Source organism: Schistocerca gregaria, chromosome 6, assembly GCF_023897955.1.
Source record: "Schistocerca gregaria isolate iqSchGreg1 chromosome 6, iqSchGreg1.2, whole genome shotgun sequence".
Classification (NCBI taxonomy): domain Eukaryota; kingdom Metazoa; phylum Arthropoda; class Insecta; order Orthoptera; family Acrididae; genus Schistocerca; species Schistocerca gregaria.
In genome coordinates this window covers 188,391,804-188,409,212 of record NC_064925.1, presented here as the reverse complement: position 1 = coordinate 188,409,212, position 17,409 = coordinate 188,391,804, and the positions used below count along the sequence as shown (strand labels likewise).

General features: G+C 42.1%; 7 non-coding genes across 7 annotated transcripts; all 7 read left to right on the top strand.

Annotated features, from left to right (window-relative positions):
• The first annotated feature begins 942 nt into the window (after positions 1-942).
• On the top strand, positions 943-1,049 carry LOC126279499 (U6 spliceosomal RNA). The gene has a single exon (XR_007550976.1). It is a non-coding gene; the product is annotated as a U6 spliceosomal RNA (small nuclear RNA).
• A 2,476-nt stretch (positions 1,050-3,525) lies between these two features.
• Positions 3,526-3,632, top strand: LOC126279719 (U6 spliceosomal RNA). The gene has a single exon (XR_007551183.1). It is a non-coding gene; the product is annotated as a U6 spliceosomal RNA (small nuclear RNA).
• A 2,476-nt stretch (positions 3,633-6,108) lies between these two features.
• Positions 6,109-6,215, top strand: LOC126279498 (U6 spliceosomal RNA). Its single transcript, XR_007550975.1, has one exon. It is a non-coding gene; the product is annotated as a U6 spliceosomal RNA (small nuclear RNA).
• Positions 6,216-8,691: 2,476 nt separating this feature from the next.
• LOC126279497 (U6 spliceosomal RNA) lies at positions 8,692-8,798 on the top strand. Its single transcript, XR_007550974.1, has one exon. It is a non-coding gene; the product is annotated as a U6 spliceosomal RNA (small nuclear RNA).
• A 2,476-nt stretch (positions 8,799-11,274) lies between these two features.
• Positions 11,275-11,381, top strand: LOC126279496 (U6 spliceosomal RNA). Its single transcript, XR_007550973.1, has one exon. It is a non-coding gene; the product is annotated as a U6 spliceosomal RNA (small nuclear RNA).
• A 2,476-nt stretch (positions 11,382-13,857) lies between these two features.
• On the top strand, positions 13,858-13,964 carry LOC126279671 (U6 spliceosomal RNA). Its single transcript, XR_007551137.1, has one exon. It is a non-coding gene; the product is annotated as a U6 spliceosomal RNA (small nuclear RNA).
• A 2,476-nt stretch (positions 13,965-16,440) lies between these two features.
• Positions 16,441-16,547, top strand: LOC126279321 (U6 spliceosomal RNA). The gene has a single exon (XR_007550805.1). It is a non-coding gene; the product is annotated as a U6 spliceosomal RNA (small nuclear RNA).
• The last annotated feature ends 862 nt before the right edge of the window (positions 16,548-17,409 follow it).

The following is a 17,409-nucleotide window of genomic DNA, read 5'->3' as shown; positions in this document are numbered from 1 at the left end:
CCACATGTCCCCTCGATATTTTAGGCTCATTCACACACCTCAATCACAGTGTTTCACTGTTGTCAAGTAGACCTGCCCTGTGTACACCTGGATCAACACAAATATATCACCTGGTATTGTACTGAAAACGGAACTATGTCCATCATTCCTACTACTATCTCACACAAGTCGCATTAACCCATCCATGCCCTGATAATGACCTACACTGCTGTGTTTGAAAGTGTGCAATACGAATGCTGTTTTTAATGGTTCGTGAGGCTACTGCGTCTCTTCTTGCAGTCACTATTGTCTTCTGGCGCCATTGGATGAATAGAACCATGCTTGGTCTCTGTGGAGTTCCTCAGTAATTTACATGGTCACAGGCTGTGTCTTCTTGTGTTGTACTTGATGTGTGAGTTAAAAGTTGCATTGCATATGAGCACTCTGTAATTAAATCGATAGGTATCGTAAGAAAGTACCACTGCAAGAGTAATGCAATTTGTGTTAGCAGTGAAGACAGTTTGGCCAAAATATTCGCTTGTTTTGAGAGTCTTGAAGACCTGCTACCTGCTCCAGTCAGAGTCATTTATCCCACACATTAGAGAAGTGTGTTTCATACGTATGCCTATAAGACACTAAACTCGGGATGTGAGAACATGGCGACAATAGCTGCCAACACGTCTTGCTGCCGCCTAGCGGCAGCTGTGTGAAACTGCTGCTGCTCTGGGTGGATGGTGCGAGAGCAAACGACTCTACGATCTAAGTTTTACACCCAAAACTGCCAAATCTACAGTTGACAGAGCTGCCACTTACTAAGAACGACACCTCGCAGTAATTAGTTCACAAATTAGCACTCGGCAGGCCTTGTGTTCCTCGCCAGAGCTGTGTAAACCTACGTCCAAGCCGAACCATGTTTGACGCGACGCCATAACTATATATACAATTTCAGAGGGCTCCTCGAATGTACTCGCTTCGGCGGTACATATACTAAAATTGGAACGATACAGAGAAGATTAGCATGGCCCCTGCGCAAGGATGACACGCAAAATCGTGAAGCGTTCCACATTTTTTTTCGCAATCTCACTCTCTCATGCCTCACATCAGCTGCTAATACCATCAGCCAACTACACAAGTTTCGCTTCATATCTGCACCCACTTGTCACAAACTATACTCTCCATTTACGCAGTTCTCCTCCACTTTCTTTCATTCACAACAGAACATGACAAAACTGGCAATAAACCTATCCCTTACATCACCAATGCACATCTAAAATGTCACTCTAATAACAAGTCAGCAAGCACACCAAAACCACAAGTACATGTCACTAGCACCCCTTCAACACAAATCACAGCCAGGCTAAGCCTAGCACAGGCAAAAGCCTCTTCTCTTCCTCAGTATCACACTCAGCTGTCACAGCATCTCTTGCTACTGTCTCAATCATGTCATTTCATAACACACACCTACTGCCACACACAACATTTGGAAACCTTACACCAACTTTACACAAGATAGCTGCATGTTCCAAATCTTTCTCACTCACATACTTTCACTTAGACTACTGCTTAAATACACTCTAGCGCTCTAAAATTAGCTTGCATTACCTAATATTTATTTTTCTCTAACGCCTACAAAGCTTCTGGTGCCTGTAAGCCACTATCACATACTGTCTGCACACAGACCCACAATATTTATCTTTATTCATCTTCATGGCTGCAGCTGATGGCATAATTGTTTGAGCAGCATAAACAAACATGTGAAGGAAGGTGTATCTTTCATCATTAAGTGTGCAAGCTACCCCTTTACAGGAAGTTTATTTAACATTATGTTTCAAGTAACTTTCCTAGTGGCCTTGCTATCCAGCTGCAGCCTCATAATACAGACTGCAGGTGACACCTCATCAGGTTCTTAACTGAAGCATATCTGCCTGTGTAATAAGCCACTGCCCTTCACCTAAAAACCAACTATTACTGCAAATCTGTGGTGCATCAGCATGTCATGTACAAATTTCACGTGTGTGACCCACAAAGTATTTTCCCACATGTCTGGCAATCTGCCATTACATACAGTTACCTAAATAAATTCCAAAAGTGTCAGCCAATGAATACCACAACACTGAAGTGTTTAGACAGCAGACCAGTATGCTAATATTAACATATAGCATTTAGATGTGAGACTCTACTATTTTGACAGCACTTTGAATCCCATCAATGTGATACAAGTCGATGGTGTTCACAATTGCAGCTGATGCACCTCTCATCCTGTGTCTAGGAGAAAGATTGGACAAACTCTGCATGCAATATTCATCATGTTACATACACAGAAGCTCTACCACATAAGCAGATACAGAGCCAGTCAAGACACAAAACACTAGCAAGCTTCAAGATTTCAGGAATAGACAACTACATCACAAACCAGTTTGTGTCACATGACACCAGTAGCTACTCAGTTATTAACTGCTTTCAAATACTAAATCTATCACTCTTTGTTCTGCACTAGCAATTCTTCCTGCAATAACAACATTCACCAACCTGGATTACAGCTGATTGACATTTCACAGGAACATAACTACAGCTACTAACACAATGCTAACATGGTTTCTCTTACCACATGCCCCCTCGATATTTTAGGCTCATTCACACACCTCAATCACAGTGTTTCACTGTTGTCAAGTAGACCTGCCCTGTGTACACCTGGATCAACACAAATATATCACCTGGTGTTGTACTGAAAACGGAACTATGTCCATCATTCCTACTACTATCTCACACAAGTCGCAATAACCCGTCCATGCCCTGGTAATGACCTACACTGCTGTGTTTCAAAGTGTGCAATACGAATGCTGTTTTTAATGGTTCGTGAGGCTACTGTGTCTCTTCTTGCAGTCACTATTGTCTTCTGGCGCCATTGGATGAATAGAACCATGCTTGGTCTCTGTGGAGTTCCTCAGTAATTTACATGGTCACAGGCTGTGTCTTCTTGTGTTGTACTTGATGTGTGAGTTAAAAGTTGCATTGCATATGAGCACTCTGTAATTAAATCGATAGGTATCGTAAGAAAGTACCACTGCAAGAGTAATGCAATTTGTGTTAGCAGTGAAGACAGTTTGGCCAAAATATTCGCTTGTTTTGAGAGTCTTGAAGACCTGCTACCTGCTCCAGTCAGAGTCATTTATCCCACACATTAGAGAAGTGTGTTTCATACGTATGCCTATAAGACACTAAACTCAGGATGTGAGAACATGGCGACAATAGCTGCCAACACGTCTTGCTGCCGCCTAGCGGCAGCTGTGTGAAACTGCTGCTGCTCTGGGTGGATGGTGTGAGAGCAAACGACTCTACGATCTAAGTTTTACACCCAAAACTGCCAAATCTACAGTTGACAGAGCTGCCACTTACTAAGAACGACACCTCGCAGTAATTAGTTCACAAATTAGCACTCGGCAGGCCTTGTGTTCCTCGCCAGAGCTGTGTAAACCTACGTCCAAGCCGAACCATGTTTGACGCGACGCCATAACTATATATACAATTTCAGAGGGCTCCTCGAATGTACTCGCTTCGGCGGTACATATACTAAAATTGGAACGATACAGAGAAGATTAGCATGGCCCCTGCGGAAGGATGACACGCAAAATCGTTAAGCGTTCCACATTTTTTTTCGCAATCTCACTCTCTCATGCCTCACATCAGCTGCTAATACCATCAGCCAACTACACAAGTTTCGCTTCATATCTGCACCCACTTGTCACAAACTATGCTCTCCATTTACGCAGTTCTCCTCCACTTTCTTTCATTCACAACAGAACATGACAAAACTGGCAATAAACCTATCCCTTACATCACCAATGCATATCTAAAATGTCACTCTAATAACAAGTCAGCAAGCACACCAAAACCACAAGTACATGTCACTAGCACCCCTTCAACACAAATCACAGCCAGGCTAAGCCTAGCACAGGCAAAAGCCTCTTCTCTTCCTCAGTATCACACTCAGCTGTCACAGCATCTCTTGCTACTGTCTCAATCATGTCATTTCATAACACACACCTACTGCCACACACAACATTTGGAAACCTTACACCAACTTTACACAAGATAGCTGCATGTTCCAAATCTTTCTCACTCACATACTTTCACTTAGACTACTGCTTAAATACACTCTAGCGCTCTAAAATTAGCTTGCATTACCTAATATTTATTTTTCTCTAACGCCTACAAAGCTTCTGGTGCCTGTAAGCCACTATCACATACTGTCTGCACACAGACCCACAATATTTATCTTTATTCATCTTCATGGCTGCAGCTGATGCCATAATTGTTTGAGCAGCATAAACAAACATGTGAAGGAAGGTGTATCTTTCATGATTAAGTGTGCAAGCTACCCCTTTACAGGAAGTTTATTTAAGATTATGTTTCAAGTAACTTTCCTAGTGGCCTTGCTATCCAGCTGCAGCCTCATAATACAGACTGCAGGTGACACCTCATCAGGTTCTTAACTGAAGCATATCTGCCTGTGTAATAAGCCACTGCCCTTCACCTAAAAACCAACTATTACTGCAAATCTGTGGTGCATCACTATGTCATGTACAAATTTCACGTGTGTGACCCACAAAGTATTTTCCCACATATCTGGCAATCTGCCATTACATACAGTTACCTAAATAAATTCCAAAAGTGTCAGCCAATGAATACCACAACACTAAAGTGTTTAGACAGCAGACCAGTATGCTAATATTAACATATAGCATTTAGATGTGAGACTCTACTATTTTGACAGCACTTTGAATCCCATCAATGTGATACAAGTCGATGGTGTTCACAATTGCAGCTGATGCACCTCTCATCCTGTGTCTAGGAGAAAGATTGGACAAACTCTGCATGCAATATTCATCATGTTACATACACAGAAGCTCTACCACATAAGCAGATACAGAGCCAGTCAAGACACAAAACACTAGCAAGCTTCAAGATTTCAGGAATAGACAACTACATCACAAACCAGTTTGTGTCACATGACACCAGTAGCTACTCAGTTATTAACTGCTTTCAAATACTAAATCTATCACTCTTTGTTCTGCACTAGCAATTCTTCCTGCAATAACAACATTCACCAACCTGGATTACAGCTGATTGACATTTCACAGGAACATAACTACAGCTACTAACACAATGCTAACATGGTTTCTCTTACCACATGTCCCCTCGATATTTTAGGCTCATTCACACACCTCAATCACAGTGTTTCACTGTTGTCAAGTAGACCTGCCCTGTGTACACCTGGATCAACACAAATATATCACCTGGTATTGTACTGAAAACGGAACTATGTCCATCATTCCTACTACTATCTCACACAAGTCGCATTAACCCATCCATGCCCTGGTAATGACCTACACTGCTGTGTTTCAAAGTGTGCAATACGAATGCTGTTTTTAATGGTTCGTGAGGCTACTGCGTCTCTTCTTGCAGTCACTATTGTCTTCTGGCGCCATTGGATGAATAGAACCATGCTTGGTCTCTGTGGAGTTCCTCAGTAATTTACATGGTCACAGGCTGTGTCTTCTTGTGTTGTACTTGATGTGTGAGTTAAAAGTTGCATTGCATATGAGCACTCTGTAATTAAATCGATAGGTATCGTAAGAAAGTACCACTGCAAGAGTAATGCAATTTGTGTTAGCAGTGAAGACAGTTTGGCCAAAATATTCGCTTGTTTTGAGAGTCTTGAAGACCTGCTACCTGCTCCAGTCAGAGTCATTTATCCCACACATTAGAGAAGTGTGTTTCATACGTATGCCTATAAGACACTAAACTCGGGATGTGAGAACATGGCGACAATAGCTGCCAACACGTCTTGCTGCCGCCTAGCGGCAGCTGTGTGAAACTGCTGCTGCTCTGGGTGGATGGTGCGAGAGCAAACGACTCTACGATCTAAGTTTTACACCCAAAACTGCCAAATCTACAGTTGACAGAGCTGCCACTTACTAAGAACGACACCTCGCAGTAATTAGTTCACAAATTAGCACTCGGCAGGCCTTGTGTTCCTCGCCAGAGCTGTGTAAACCTACGTCCAAGCCGAACCATGTTTGACGCGACGCCATAACTATATATACAATTTCAGAGGGCTCCTCGAATGTACTCGCTTCGGCGGTACATATACTAAAATTGGAACGATACAGAGAAGATTAGCATGGCCCCTGCGCAAGGATGACACGCAAAATCGTGAAGCGTTCCACATTTTTTTTCGCAATCTCACTCTCTCATGCCTCACATCAGCTGCTAATACCATCAGCCAACTACACAAGTTTCGCTTCATATCTGCACCCACTTGTCACAAACTATGCTCTCCATTTACGCAGTTCTCCTCCACTTTCTTTCATTCACAACAGAACATGACAAAACTGGCAATAAACCTATCCCTTACATCACCAATGCACATCTAAAATGTCACTCTAATAACAAGTCAGCAAGCACACCAAAACCACAAGTACATGTCGCTAGCACCCCTTCAACACAAATCACAGCCAGGCTAAGCCTAGCACAGGCAAAAGCCTCTTCTCTTCCTCAGTATCACACTCAGCTGTCACAGCATCTCTTGCTACTGTCTCAATCATGTCATTTCATAACACACACCTACTGCCACACACAACATTTGGAAACCTTACACCAACTTTACACAAGATAGCTGCATGTTCCAAATCTTTCTCACTCACATACTTTCACTTAGACTACTGCTTAAATACACTCTAGCGCTCTAAAATTAGCTTGCATTACCTAATATTTATTTTTCTCTAACGCCTACAAAGCTTCTGGTGCCTGTAAGCCACTATCACATACTGTCTGCACACAGACCCACAATATTTATCTTTATTCATCTTCATGGCTGCAGCTGATGGCATAATTGTTTGAGCAGCATAAACAAACATGTGAAGGAAGGTGTATCTTTCATCATTAAGTGTGCAAGCTACCCCTTTACAGGAAGTTTATTTAACATTATGTTTCAAGTAACTTTCCTAGTGGCCTTGCTATCCAGCTGCAGCCTCATAATACAGACTGCAGGTGACACCTCATCAGGTTCTTAACTGAAGCATATCTGCCTGTGTAATAAGCCACTGCCCTTCACCTAAAAACCAACTATTACTGCAAATCTGTGGTGCATCAGCATGTCATGTACAAATTTCACGTGTGTGACCCACAAAGTATTTTCCCACATGTCTGGCAATCTGCCATTACATACAGTTACCTAAATAAATTCCAAAAGTGTCAGCCAATGAATACCACAACACTGAAGTGTTTAGACAGCAGACCAGTATGCTAATATTAACATATAGCATTTAGATGTGAGACTCTACTATTTTGACAGCACTTTGAATCCCATCAATGTGATACAAGTCGATGGTGTTCACAATTGCAGCTGATGCACCTCTCATCCTGTGTCTAGGAGAAAGATTGGACAAACTCTGCATGCAATATTCATCATGTTACATACACAGAAGCTCTACCACATAAGCAGATACAGAGCCAGTCAAGACACAAAACACTAGCAAGCTTCAAGATTTCAGGAATAGACAACTACATCACAAACCAGTTTGTGTCACATGACACCAGTAGCTACTCAGTTATTAACTGCTTTCAAATACTAAATCTATCACTCTTTGTTCTGCACTAGCAATTCTTCCTGCAATAACAACATTCACCAACCTGGATTACAGCTGATTGACATTTCACAGAAACATAACTACAGCTACTAACACAATGCTAACATGGTTTCTCTTACCACATGTCCCCTCGATATTTTAGGCTCATTCACACACCTCAATCACAGTGTTTCACTGTTGTCAAGTAGACCTGCCCTGTGTACACCTGGATCAACACAAATATATCACCTGGTGTTGTACTGAAAACGGAACTATGTCCATCATTCCTACTACTATCTCACACAAGTCGCAATAACCCGTCCATGCCCTGGTAATGACCTACACTGCTGTGTTTCAAAGTGTGCAATACGAATGCTGTTTTTAATGGTTCGTGAGGCTACTGTGTCTCTTCTTGCAGTCACTATTGTCTTCTGGCGCCATTGGATGAATAGAACCATGCTTGGTCTCTGTGGAGTTCCTCAGTAATTTACATGGTCACAGGCTGTGTCTTCTTGTGTTGTACTTGATGTGTGAGTTAAAAGTTGCATTGCATATGAGCACTCTGTAATTAAATCGATAGGTATCTTAAGAAAGTACCACTGCAAGAGTAATGCAATTTGTGTTAGCAGTGAAGACAGTTTGGCCAAAATATTCGCTTGTTTTGAGAGTCTTGAAGACCTGCTACCTGCTCCAGTCAGAGTCATTTATCCCACACATTAGAGAAGTGTGTTTCATACGTATGCCTATAAGACACTAAACTCAGGATGTGAGAGCATGGCGACAATAGCTGCCAACACGTCTTGCTGCCGCCTAGCGGCAGCTGTGTGAAACTGCTGCTGCTCTGGGTGGATGGTGCGAGAGCAAACGACTCTAAAATCTAAGTTTTACACCCAAAACTGCCAAATCTACAGTTGACAGAGCTGCCACTTACTAAGAACGACACCTCGCAGTAATTAGTTCACAAATTAGCACTCGGCAGGCCTTGTGTTCCTCGCCAGAGCTGTGTAAACCTACGTCCAAGCCGAACCATGTTTGACGCGACGCCATAACTATATATACAATTTCAGAGGGCTCCTCGAATGTACTCGCTTCGGCGGTACATATACTAAAATTGGAACGATACAGAGAAGATTAGCATGGCCCCTGCGCAAGGATGACACGCAAAATCGTGAAGCGTTCCACATTTTTTTTCGCAATCTCACTCTCTCATGCCTCACATCAGCTGCTAATACCATCAGCCAACTACACAAGTTTCGCTTCATATCTGCACCCACTTGTCACAAACTATGCTCTCCATTTACGCAGTTCTCCTCCACTTTCTTTCATTCACAACAGAACATGACAAAACTGGCAATAAACCTATCCCTTACATCACCAATGCACATCTAAAATGTCACTCTAATAACAAGTCAGCAAGCACACCAAAACCACAAGTACATGTCACTAGCACCCCTTCAACACAAATCACAGCCAGGCTAAGCCTAGCACAGGCAAAAGCCTCTTCTCTTCCTCAGTATCACACTCAGCTGTCACAGCATCTCTTGCTACTGTCTCAATCATGTCATTTCATAACACACACCTACTGCCACACACAACATTTGGAAACCTTACACCAACTTTACACAAGATAGCTGCATGTTCCAAATCTTTCTCACTCACATACTTTCACTTAGACTACTGCTTAAATACACTCTAGCGCTCTAAAATTAGCTTGCATTACCTAATATTTATTTTTCTCTAACGACTACAAAGCTTCTGGTGCCTGTAAGCCACTATCACATACTGTCTGCACACAGAACCACTATATTTATCTTTATTCATCTTCATGGCTGCAGCTGATGCCATAATTGTTTGAGCAGCATAAACAAACATGTGAAGGAAGGTGTATCTTTCATGATTAAGTGTGCAAGCTACCCCTTTACAGGAAGTTTATTTAACATTATGTTTCAAGTAACTTTCCTAGTGGTCTTGCTATCCAGCTGCAGCCTCATAATACAGACTGCAGGTGACACCTCATCAGGTTCTTAACTGGAGCATATCTGCCTGTGTAATAAGCCACTGCCCTTCACCTAAAAACCAACTATTACTGCAAATCTGTGGTGCATCAGCATGTCATGTACAAATTTCACTGGTGTGACCCACAAAGTATTTTCCCACATGTCTGGCAATCTGCCATTACATACAGTTACCTAAATAAATTCCAAAAGTGTCAGCCAATGAATACCACAACACTGAAGTGGTTAGACAGCAGACCAGTATGCTAATATTAACATATAGCATTTAGATGTGAGACTCTACTATTTTGACAGCACTTTGAATCCCATCAATGTGATACAAGTCGATGGTGTTCACAATTGCAGCTGATGCACCTCTCATCCTGTGTCTAGGAGAAAGATTGGACAAACTCTGCATGCAATATTCATCATGTTACATACACAGAAGATCTACCACATAAGCAGATACAGAGCCAGTCAAGACACAAAACACTAGCAAGCTTCAAGATTTCAGGAATAGACAACTACATCACAAACCAGTTTGTGTCACATGACACCAGTAGCTACTCAGTTATTAACTGCTTTCAAATACTAAATCTATCACTCTTTGTTCTGCACTAGCAATTCTTCCTGCAATAACAACATTCACCAACCTGGATTACAGCTGATTGACATTTCACAGGAACATAACTACAGCTACTAACACAAAGCTAACCTGGTTTCTCTTACCACATGTCCCCTCGATATTTTAGGCTCATTCACACACCTCAATCACAGTGTTTCACTGTTGTCAAGTAGACCTGCCCTGTGTACACCTGGATCAACACAAATATATCACCTGGTATTGTACTGAAAACGGAACTATGTCCATCATTCCTACTACTATCTCACACAAGTCGCAATAACCCATCCATGCCCTGGTAATGACCTACACTGCTGTGTTTCAAAGTGTGCAATATGAATGCTGTTTTTAATGGTTCGTGAGGCTACTGTGTCTCTTCTTGCAGTCACTATTGTCTTCTGGCGCCATTGGATGAATAGAACCATGCTTGGTCTCTGTGGAGTTCCTCAGTAATTTACATGGTCACAGGCTGTGTCTTCTTGTGTTGTACTTGATGTGTGAGTTAAAAGTTGCATTGCATATGAGCACTCTGTAATTAAATCGATAGGTATCGTAAGAAAGTACCACTGCAAGAGTAATGCAATTTGTGTTAGCAGTGAAGACAGTTTGGCCAAAATATTCGCTTGTTTTGAGAGTCTTGAAGACCTGGTACCTGCTCCAGTCAGAGTCATTTATCCCACACATTAGAGAAGTGTGTTTCATACGTATGCCTATAAGACACTGAACTCGGGATGTGAGAACATGGCGACAATAGCTGCCAACACGTCTTGCTGCCGCCTAGCGGCAGCTGTGTGAAACTGCTGCTGCTCTGGGTGGATGGTGCGAGAGCAAACGACTCTACGATCTAAGTTTTACACCCAAAACTGCCAAATCTACAGTTGACAGAGCTGCCACTTACTAAGAACGACACCTCGCAGTAATTAGTTCACAAATTAGCACTCGGCAGGCCTTGTGTTCCTCGCCAGAGCTGTGTAAACCTACGTCCAAGCCGAACCATGTTTGACGCGACGACATAACTATATATACAATTTCAGAGGGCTCCTAGAATGTACTCGCTTCGGCGGTACATATACTAAAATTGGAACGATACAGAGAAGATTAGCATGGCCCCTGCGCAAGGATGACACGCAAAATCGTGAAGCGTTCCACATTTTTTTTCGCAATCTCACTCTCTCATGCCTCACATCAGCTGCTAATACCATCAGCCAACTACACAAGTTTCGCTTCATATCTGCACCCACTTGTCACAAACTATGCTCTCCATTTACGCAGTTCTCCTCCACTTTCTTTCATTCACAACAGAACATGACAAAACTGGCAATAAACCTATCCCTTACATCACCAATGCACATCTAAAATGTCACTCTAATAACAAGTCAGCAAGCACACCAAAACCACAAGTACATGTCACTAGCACCCCTTCAACACAAATCACAGCCAGGCTAAGCCTAGCACAGGCAAAAGCCTCTTCTCTTCCTCAGTATCACACTCAGCTGTCACAGCATCTCTTGCTACTGTCTCAATCATGTCATTTCATAACACACACCTACTGCCACACACAACATTTGGAAACCTTACACCAACTTTACACAAGATAGCTGCATGTTCCAAATCTTTCTCACTCACATACTTTCACTTAGACTACTGCTTAAATACACTCTAGCGCTCTAAAATTAGCTTGCATTACCTAATATTTATTTTTCTCTAACGCCTACAAAGCTTCTGGTGCCTGTAAGCCACTATCACATACTGTCTGCACATAGAACCACTATATTTATCTTAATTCATCTTCATGGCTGCAGCTGATGCCATAATTGTTTGAGCAGCATAAACAAACATGTGAAGGAAGGTGTATCTTTCATGATTAAGTGTGCAAGCTACCCCTTTACAGGAAGTTTATTTAACATTATGTTTCAAGTAACTTTCCTAGTGGTCTTGCTATCCAGCTGCAGCCTCATAATACAGACTGCAGGTGACACCTCATCAGGTTCTTAACTGAAGCATATCTGCCTGTGTAATAAGCCACTGCCCTTCACCTAAAAACCAACTATTACTGCAAATCTGTGGTGCATCAGCATGTCATGTACAAATTTCACGTGTGTGACCCACAAAGTATTTTCCCACATGTCTGGCAATCTGCCATTACATACAGTTACCTAAATAAATTCCAAAAGTGTCAGCCAATGAATACCACAACACTGAAGTGGTTAGACAGCAGACCAGTATGCTAATATTAACATATAGCATTTAGATGTGAGACTCTACTATTTTGACAGCACTTTGAATCCCATCAATGTGATACAAGTCGATGGTGTTCACAATTGCAGCTGATGCACCTCTCATCCTGTGTCTAGGAGAAAGATTGGACAAACTCTACATGCAATATTCATCATGTTACATACACAGAAGCTCTACCACATAAGCAGATACAGAGCCAGTCAAGACACAAAACACTAGCAAGCTTCAAGATTTCAGGAATAGACAACTACATCACAAACCAGTTTGTGTCACATGACACCAGTAGCTACTCAGTTATTAACTGCTTTCAAATACTAAATCTATCACTCTTTGTTCTGCACTAGCAATTCTTCCTGCAATAACAACATTCACCAACCTGGATTACAGCTGATTGACATTTCACAGGAACATAACTACAGCTACTAACACAATGCTAACCTGGTTTCTCTTACCACATGTCCCCTCGATATTTTAGGCTCATTCACACACCTCAATCACAGTGTTTCGCTGTTGTCAAGTAGACCTGCCCTGTGTACACCTGGATCAACACAAATATATCACCTGGTATTGTACTGAAAACGGAACTATGTCCATCATTCCTACTACTATCTCACACAAGTCGCAATAACCCGTCCATGCCCTGGTAATGACCTACACTGCTGTGTTTCAAAGTGTGCAAAACGAATGCTGTTTTTAATGGTTCGTGAGGCTACTGTGTCTCTTCTTGCAGTCACTATTGTCTTCTGGCGCCATTGGATGAATAGAACCATGCTTGGTCTCTGTGGAGTTCCTCAGTAATTTACATGGTCACAGGCTGTGTCTTCTTGTGTTGTACTTGATGTGTGAGTTAAAAGTTGCATTGCATATGAGCACTCTGTAATTAAATCGATAGGTATCGTAAGAAAGTACCACTGCAAGAGTAATGCAATTTGTGTTAGCAGTGAAGACAGTTTGGCCAAAATATTCGCTTGTTTTGAGAGTCTTGAAGACCTGCTACCTGCTCCAGTCAGAGTCATTTATCCCACACATTAGAGAAGTGTGTTTCATACGTATGCCTATAAGACACTGAACTCGGGATGTGAGAACATGGCGACAATAGCTGCCAACACGTCTTGCTGCCGCCTAGCGGCAGCTGTGTGAAACTGCTGCTGCTCTGGGTGGATGGTGCGAGAGCAAACGACTCTACGATCTAAGTTTTACACCCAAAACTGCCAAATCTACAGTTGACAGAGCTGCCACTTACTAAGAACGACACCTCGCAGTAATTAGTTCACAAATTAGCACTCGGCAGGCCTTGTGTTCCTCGCCAGAGCTGTGTAAACCTACGTCGAAGCCGAACCATGTTTGACGCGACGCCATAACTATATATACAATTTCAGAGGGCTCCTCGAATGTACTCGCTTCAGCGGTACATATACTAAAATTGGAACGATACAGAGAAGATTAGCATGGTCCCTGCGCAAGGATGACACGCAAAATCGTGAAGCGTTCCACATTTTTTTTCGCAATCTCACTCTCTGATGCCTCACATCAGCTGCTAATACCATCAGCCAACTACACAAGTTTCGCTTCATATCTGCACCCACTTGTCACAAACTATGCTCTCCATTTACGCAGTTCTCCTCCACTTTCTTTCATTCACAACAGAACATGACAAAACTGGCAATAAACCTATCCCTTACATCACCAATGCACATCTAAAATGTCACTCTAATAACAAGTCAGCAAGCATACCAAAACCACAAGTACATGTCACTAGCACCCCTTCAACACAAATCACAGCCAGGCTAAGCCTAGCACAGGCAAAAGCCTCTTCTCTTCCTCAGTATCACACTCAGCTGTCACAGCATCTCTTGCTACTGTCTCAATCATGTCATTTCATAACACACACCTACTGCCACACACAACATTTGGAAACCTTACACCAACTTTACACAAGATAGCTGCATGTTCCAAATCTTTCTCACTCACATACTTTCACTTAGACTACTGCTTAAATACACTCTAGCGCTCTAAAATTAGCTTGCATTACCTAATATTTATTTTTCTCTAACGCCTACAAAGCTTCTGGTGCCTGTAAGCCACTATCACATACTGTCTGCACACAGAACCACTATATTTATCTTAATTCATCTTCATGGCTGCAGCTGATGCCATAATTGTTTGAGCAGCATAAACAAACATGTGAAGGAAGGTGTATCTTTCATGATTAAGTGTGCAAGCTACCCCTTTACAGGAAGTTTATTTAACATTATGTTTCAAGTAACTTTCCTAGTGGTCTTGCTATCCAGCTGCAGCCTCATAATACAGACTGCAGGTGACACCTCATCAGGTTCTTAACTGAAGCATATCTGCCTGTGTAATAAGCCACTGCCCTTCACCTAAAAACCAACTATTACTGCAAATCTGTGGTGCATCAGCATGTCATGTACAAATTTCACGTGTGTGACCCACAAAGTATTTTCCCACATGTCTGGCAATCTGCCATTACATACAGTTACCTAAATAAATTCCAAAAGTGTCAGCCAATGAATACCACAACACTGAAGTGGTTAGACAGCAGACCAGTATGCTAATATTAACATATAGCATTTAGATGTGAGACTCTACTATTTTGACAGCACTTTGAATCCCATCAATGTGATACAAGTCGATGGTGTTCACAATTGCAGCTGATGCACCTCTCATCCTGTGTCTAGGAGAAAGATTGGACAAACTCTACATGCAATATTCATCATGTTACATACACAGAAGCTCTACCACATAAGCAGATACAGAGCCAGTCAAGACACAAAACACTAGCAAGCTTCAAGATTTCAGGAATAGACAACTACATCACAAACCAGTTTGTGTCACATGACACCAGTAGCTACTCAGTTATTAACTGCTTTCAAATACTAAATCTATCACTCTTTGTTCTGCACTAGCAATTCTTCCTGCAATAACAACATTCACCAACCTGGATTACAGCTGATTGACATTTCACAGGAACATAACTACAGCTACTAACACAATGCTAACCTGGTTTCTCTTACCACATGTCCCCTCGATATTTTAGGCTCATTCACACACCTCAATCACAGTGTTTCGCTGTTGTCAAGTAGACCTGCCCTGTGTACACCTGGATCAACACAAATATATCACCTTGTATTGTACTGAAAACGGAACTATGTCCATCATTCCTACTACTATCTCACACAAGTCGCAATAACCCGTCCATGCCCTGGTAATGACCTACACTGCTGTGTTTCAAAGTGTGCAAAACGAATGCTGTTTTTAATGGTTCGTGAGGCTACTGTGTCTCTTCTTGCAGTCACTATTGTCTTCTGGCGCCATTGGATGAATAGAACCATGCTTGGTCTCTGTGGAGTTCCTCAGTAATTTACATGGTCACAGGCTGTGTCTTCTTGTGTTGTACTTGATGTGTGAGTTAAAAGTTGCATTGCATATGAGCACTCTGTAATTAAATCGATAGGTATCGTAAGAAAGTACCACTGCAAGAGTAATGCAATTTGTGTTAGCAGTGAAGACAGTTTGGCCAAAATATTCGCTTGTTTTGAGAGTCTTGAAGACCTGCTACCTGCTCCAGTCAGAGTCATTTATCCCACACATTAGAGAAGTGTGTTTCATACGTATGCCTATAAGACACTAAACTCGGGATGTGAGAACATGGCGACAATAGCTGCCAACACGTCTTGCTGCCGCCTAGCGGCAGCTGTGTGAAACTGCTGCTGCTCTGGGTGGATGGTGCGAGAGCAAACGACTCTACGATCTAAGTTTTACACCCAAAACTGCCAAATCTACAGTTGACAGAGCTGCCACTTACTAAGAACGACACCTCGCAGTAATTAGTTCACAAATTAGCACTCGGCAGGCCTTGTGTTCCTCGCCAGAGCTGTGTAAACCTACGTCCAAGCCGAACCATGTTTGACGCGACGCCATAACTATATATACAATTTCAGAGGGCTCCTAGAATGTACTCGCTTCGGCGGTACATATACTAAAATTGGAACGATACAGAGAAGATTAGCATGGCCCCTGCGCAAGGATGACACGCAAAATCGTGAGGCGTTCCACATTTTTTTTCGCAATCTCACTCTCTCATGCCTCACATCAGCTGCTAATACCATCAGCCAACTACACAAGTTTCGCTTCATATCTGCACCCACTTGTCACAAACTATGCTCTCCATTTACGCAGTTCTCCTCCACTTTCTTTCATTCACAACAGAACATGACAAAACTGGCAATAAACCTATCCCTTACATCACCAATGCACATCTAAAATGTCACTCTAATAACAAGTCAGCAAGCATACCAAAACCACAAGTACATGTCACTAGCACCCCTTCAACACAAATCACAGCCAGGCTAAGCCTAGCACAGGCAAAAGCCTCTTCTCTTCCTCAGTATCACACTCAGCTGTCACAGCATCTCTTGCTACTGTCTCAATCATGTCATTTCATAACACACACCTACTGCCACACACAACATTTGGAAACCTTACACCAACTTTACACAAGATAGCTGCATGTTCCAAATCTTTCTCACTCACATACTTTCACTTAGACTACTGCTTAAATACACTCTAGCGCTCTAAAATTAGCTTGCATTACCTAATATTTATTTTTCTCTAACGCCTACAAAGCTTCTGGTGCCTGTAAGCCACTATCACATACTGTCTGCACACAGACCCACTATATTTATCTTTATTCATCTTCATGGCTGCAGCTGATGCCATAATTGTTTGAGCAGCATAAACAAACATGTGAAGGAAGGTGTATCTTTCATCATTAAGTGTGCAAGCTACCCCTTTACAGGAAGTTTATTTAACATTATGTTTCAAGTAACTTTCCTAGTGGTCTTGCTATCCAGCTGCAGCCTCATAATACAGACTGCAGGTGACACCTCATCAGGTTCTTAACTGAAGCATATCTGCCTGTGTA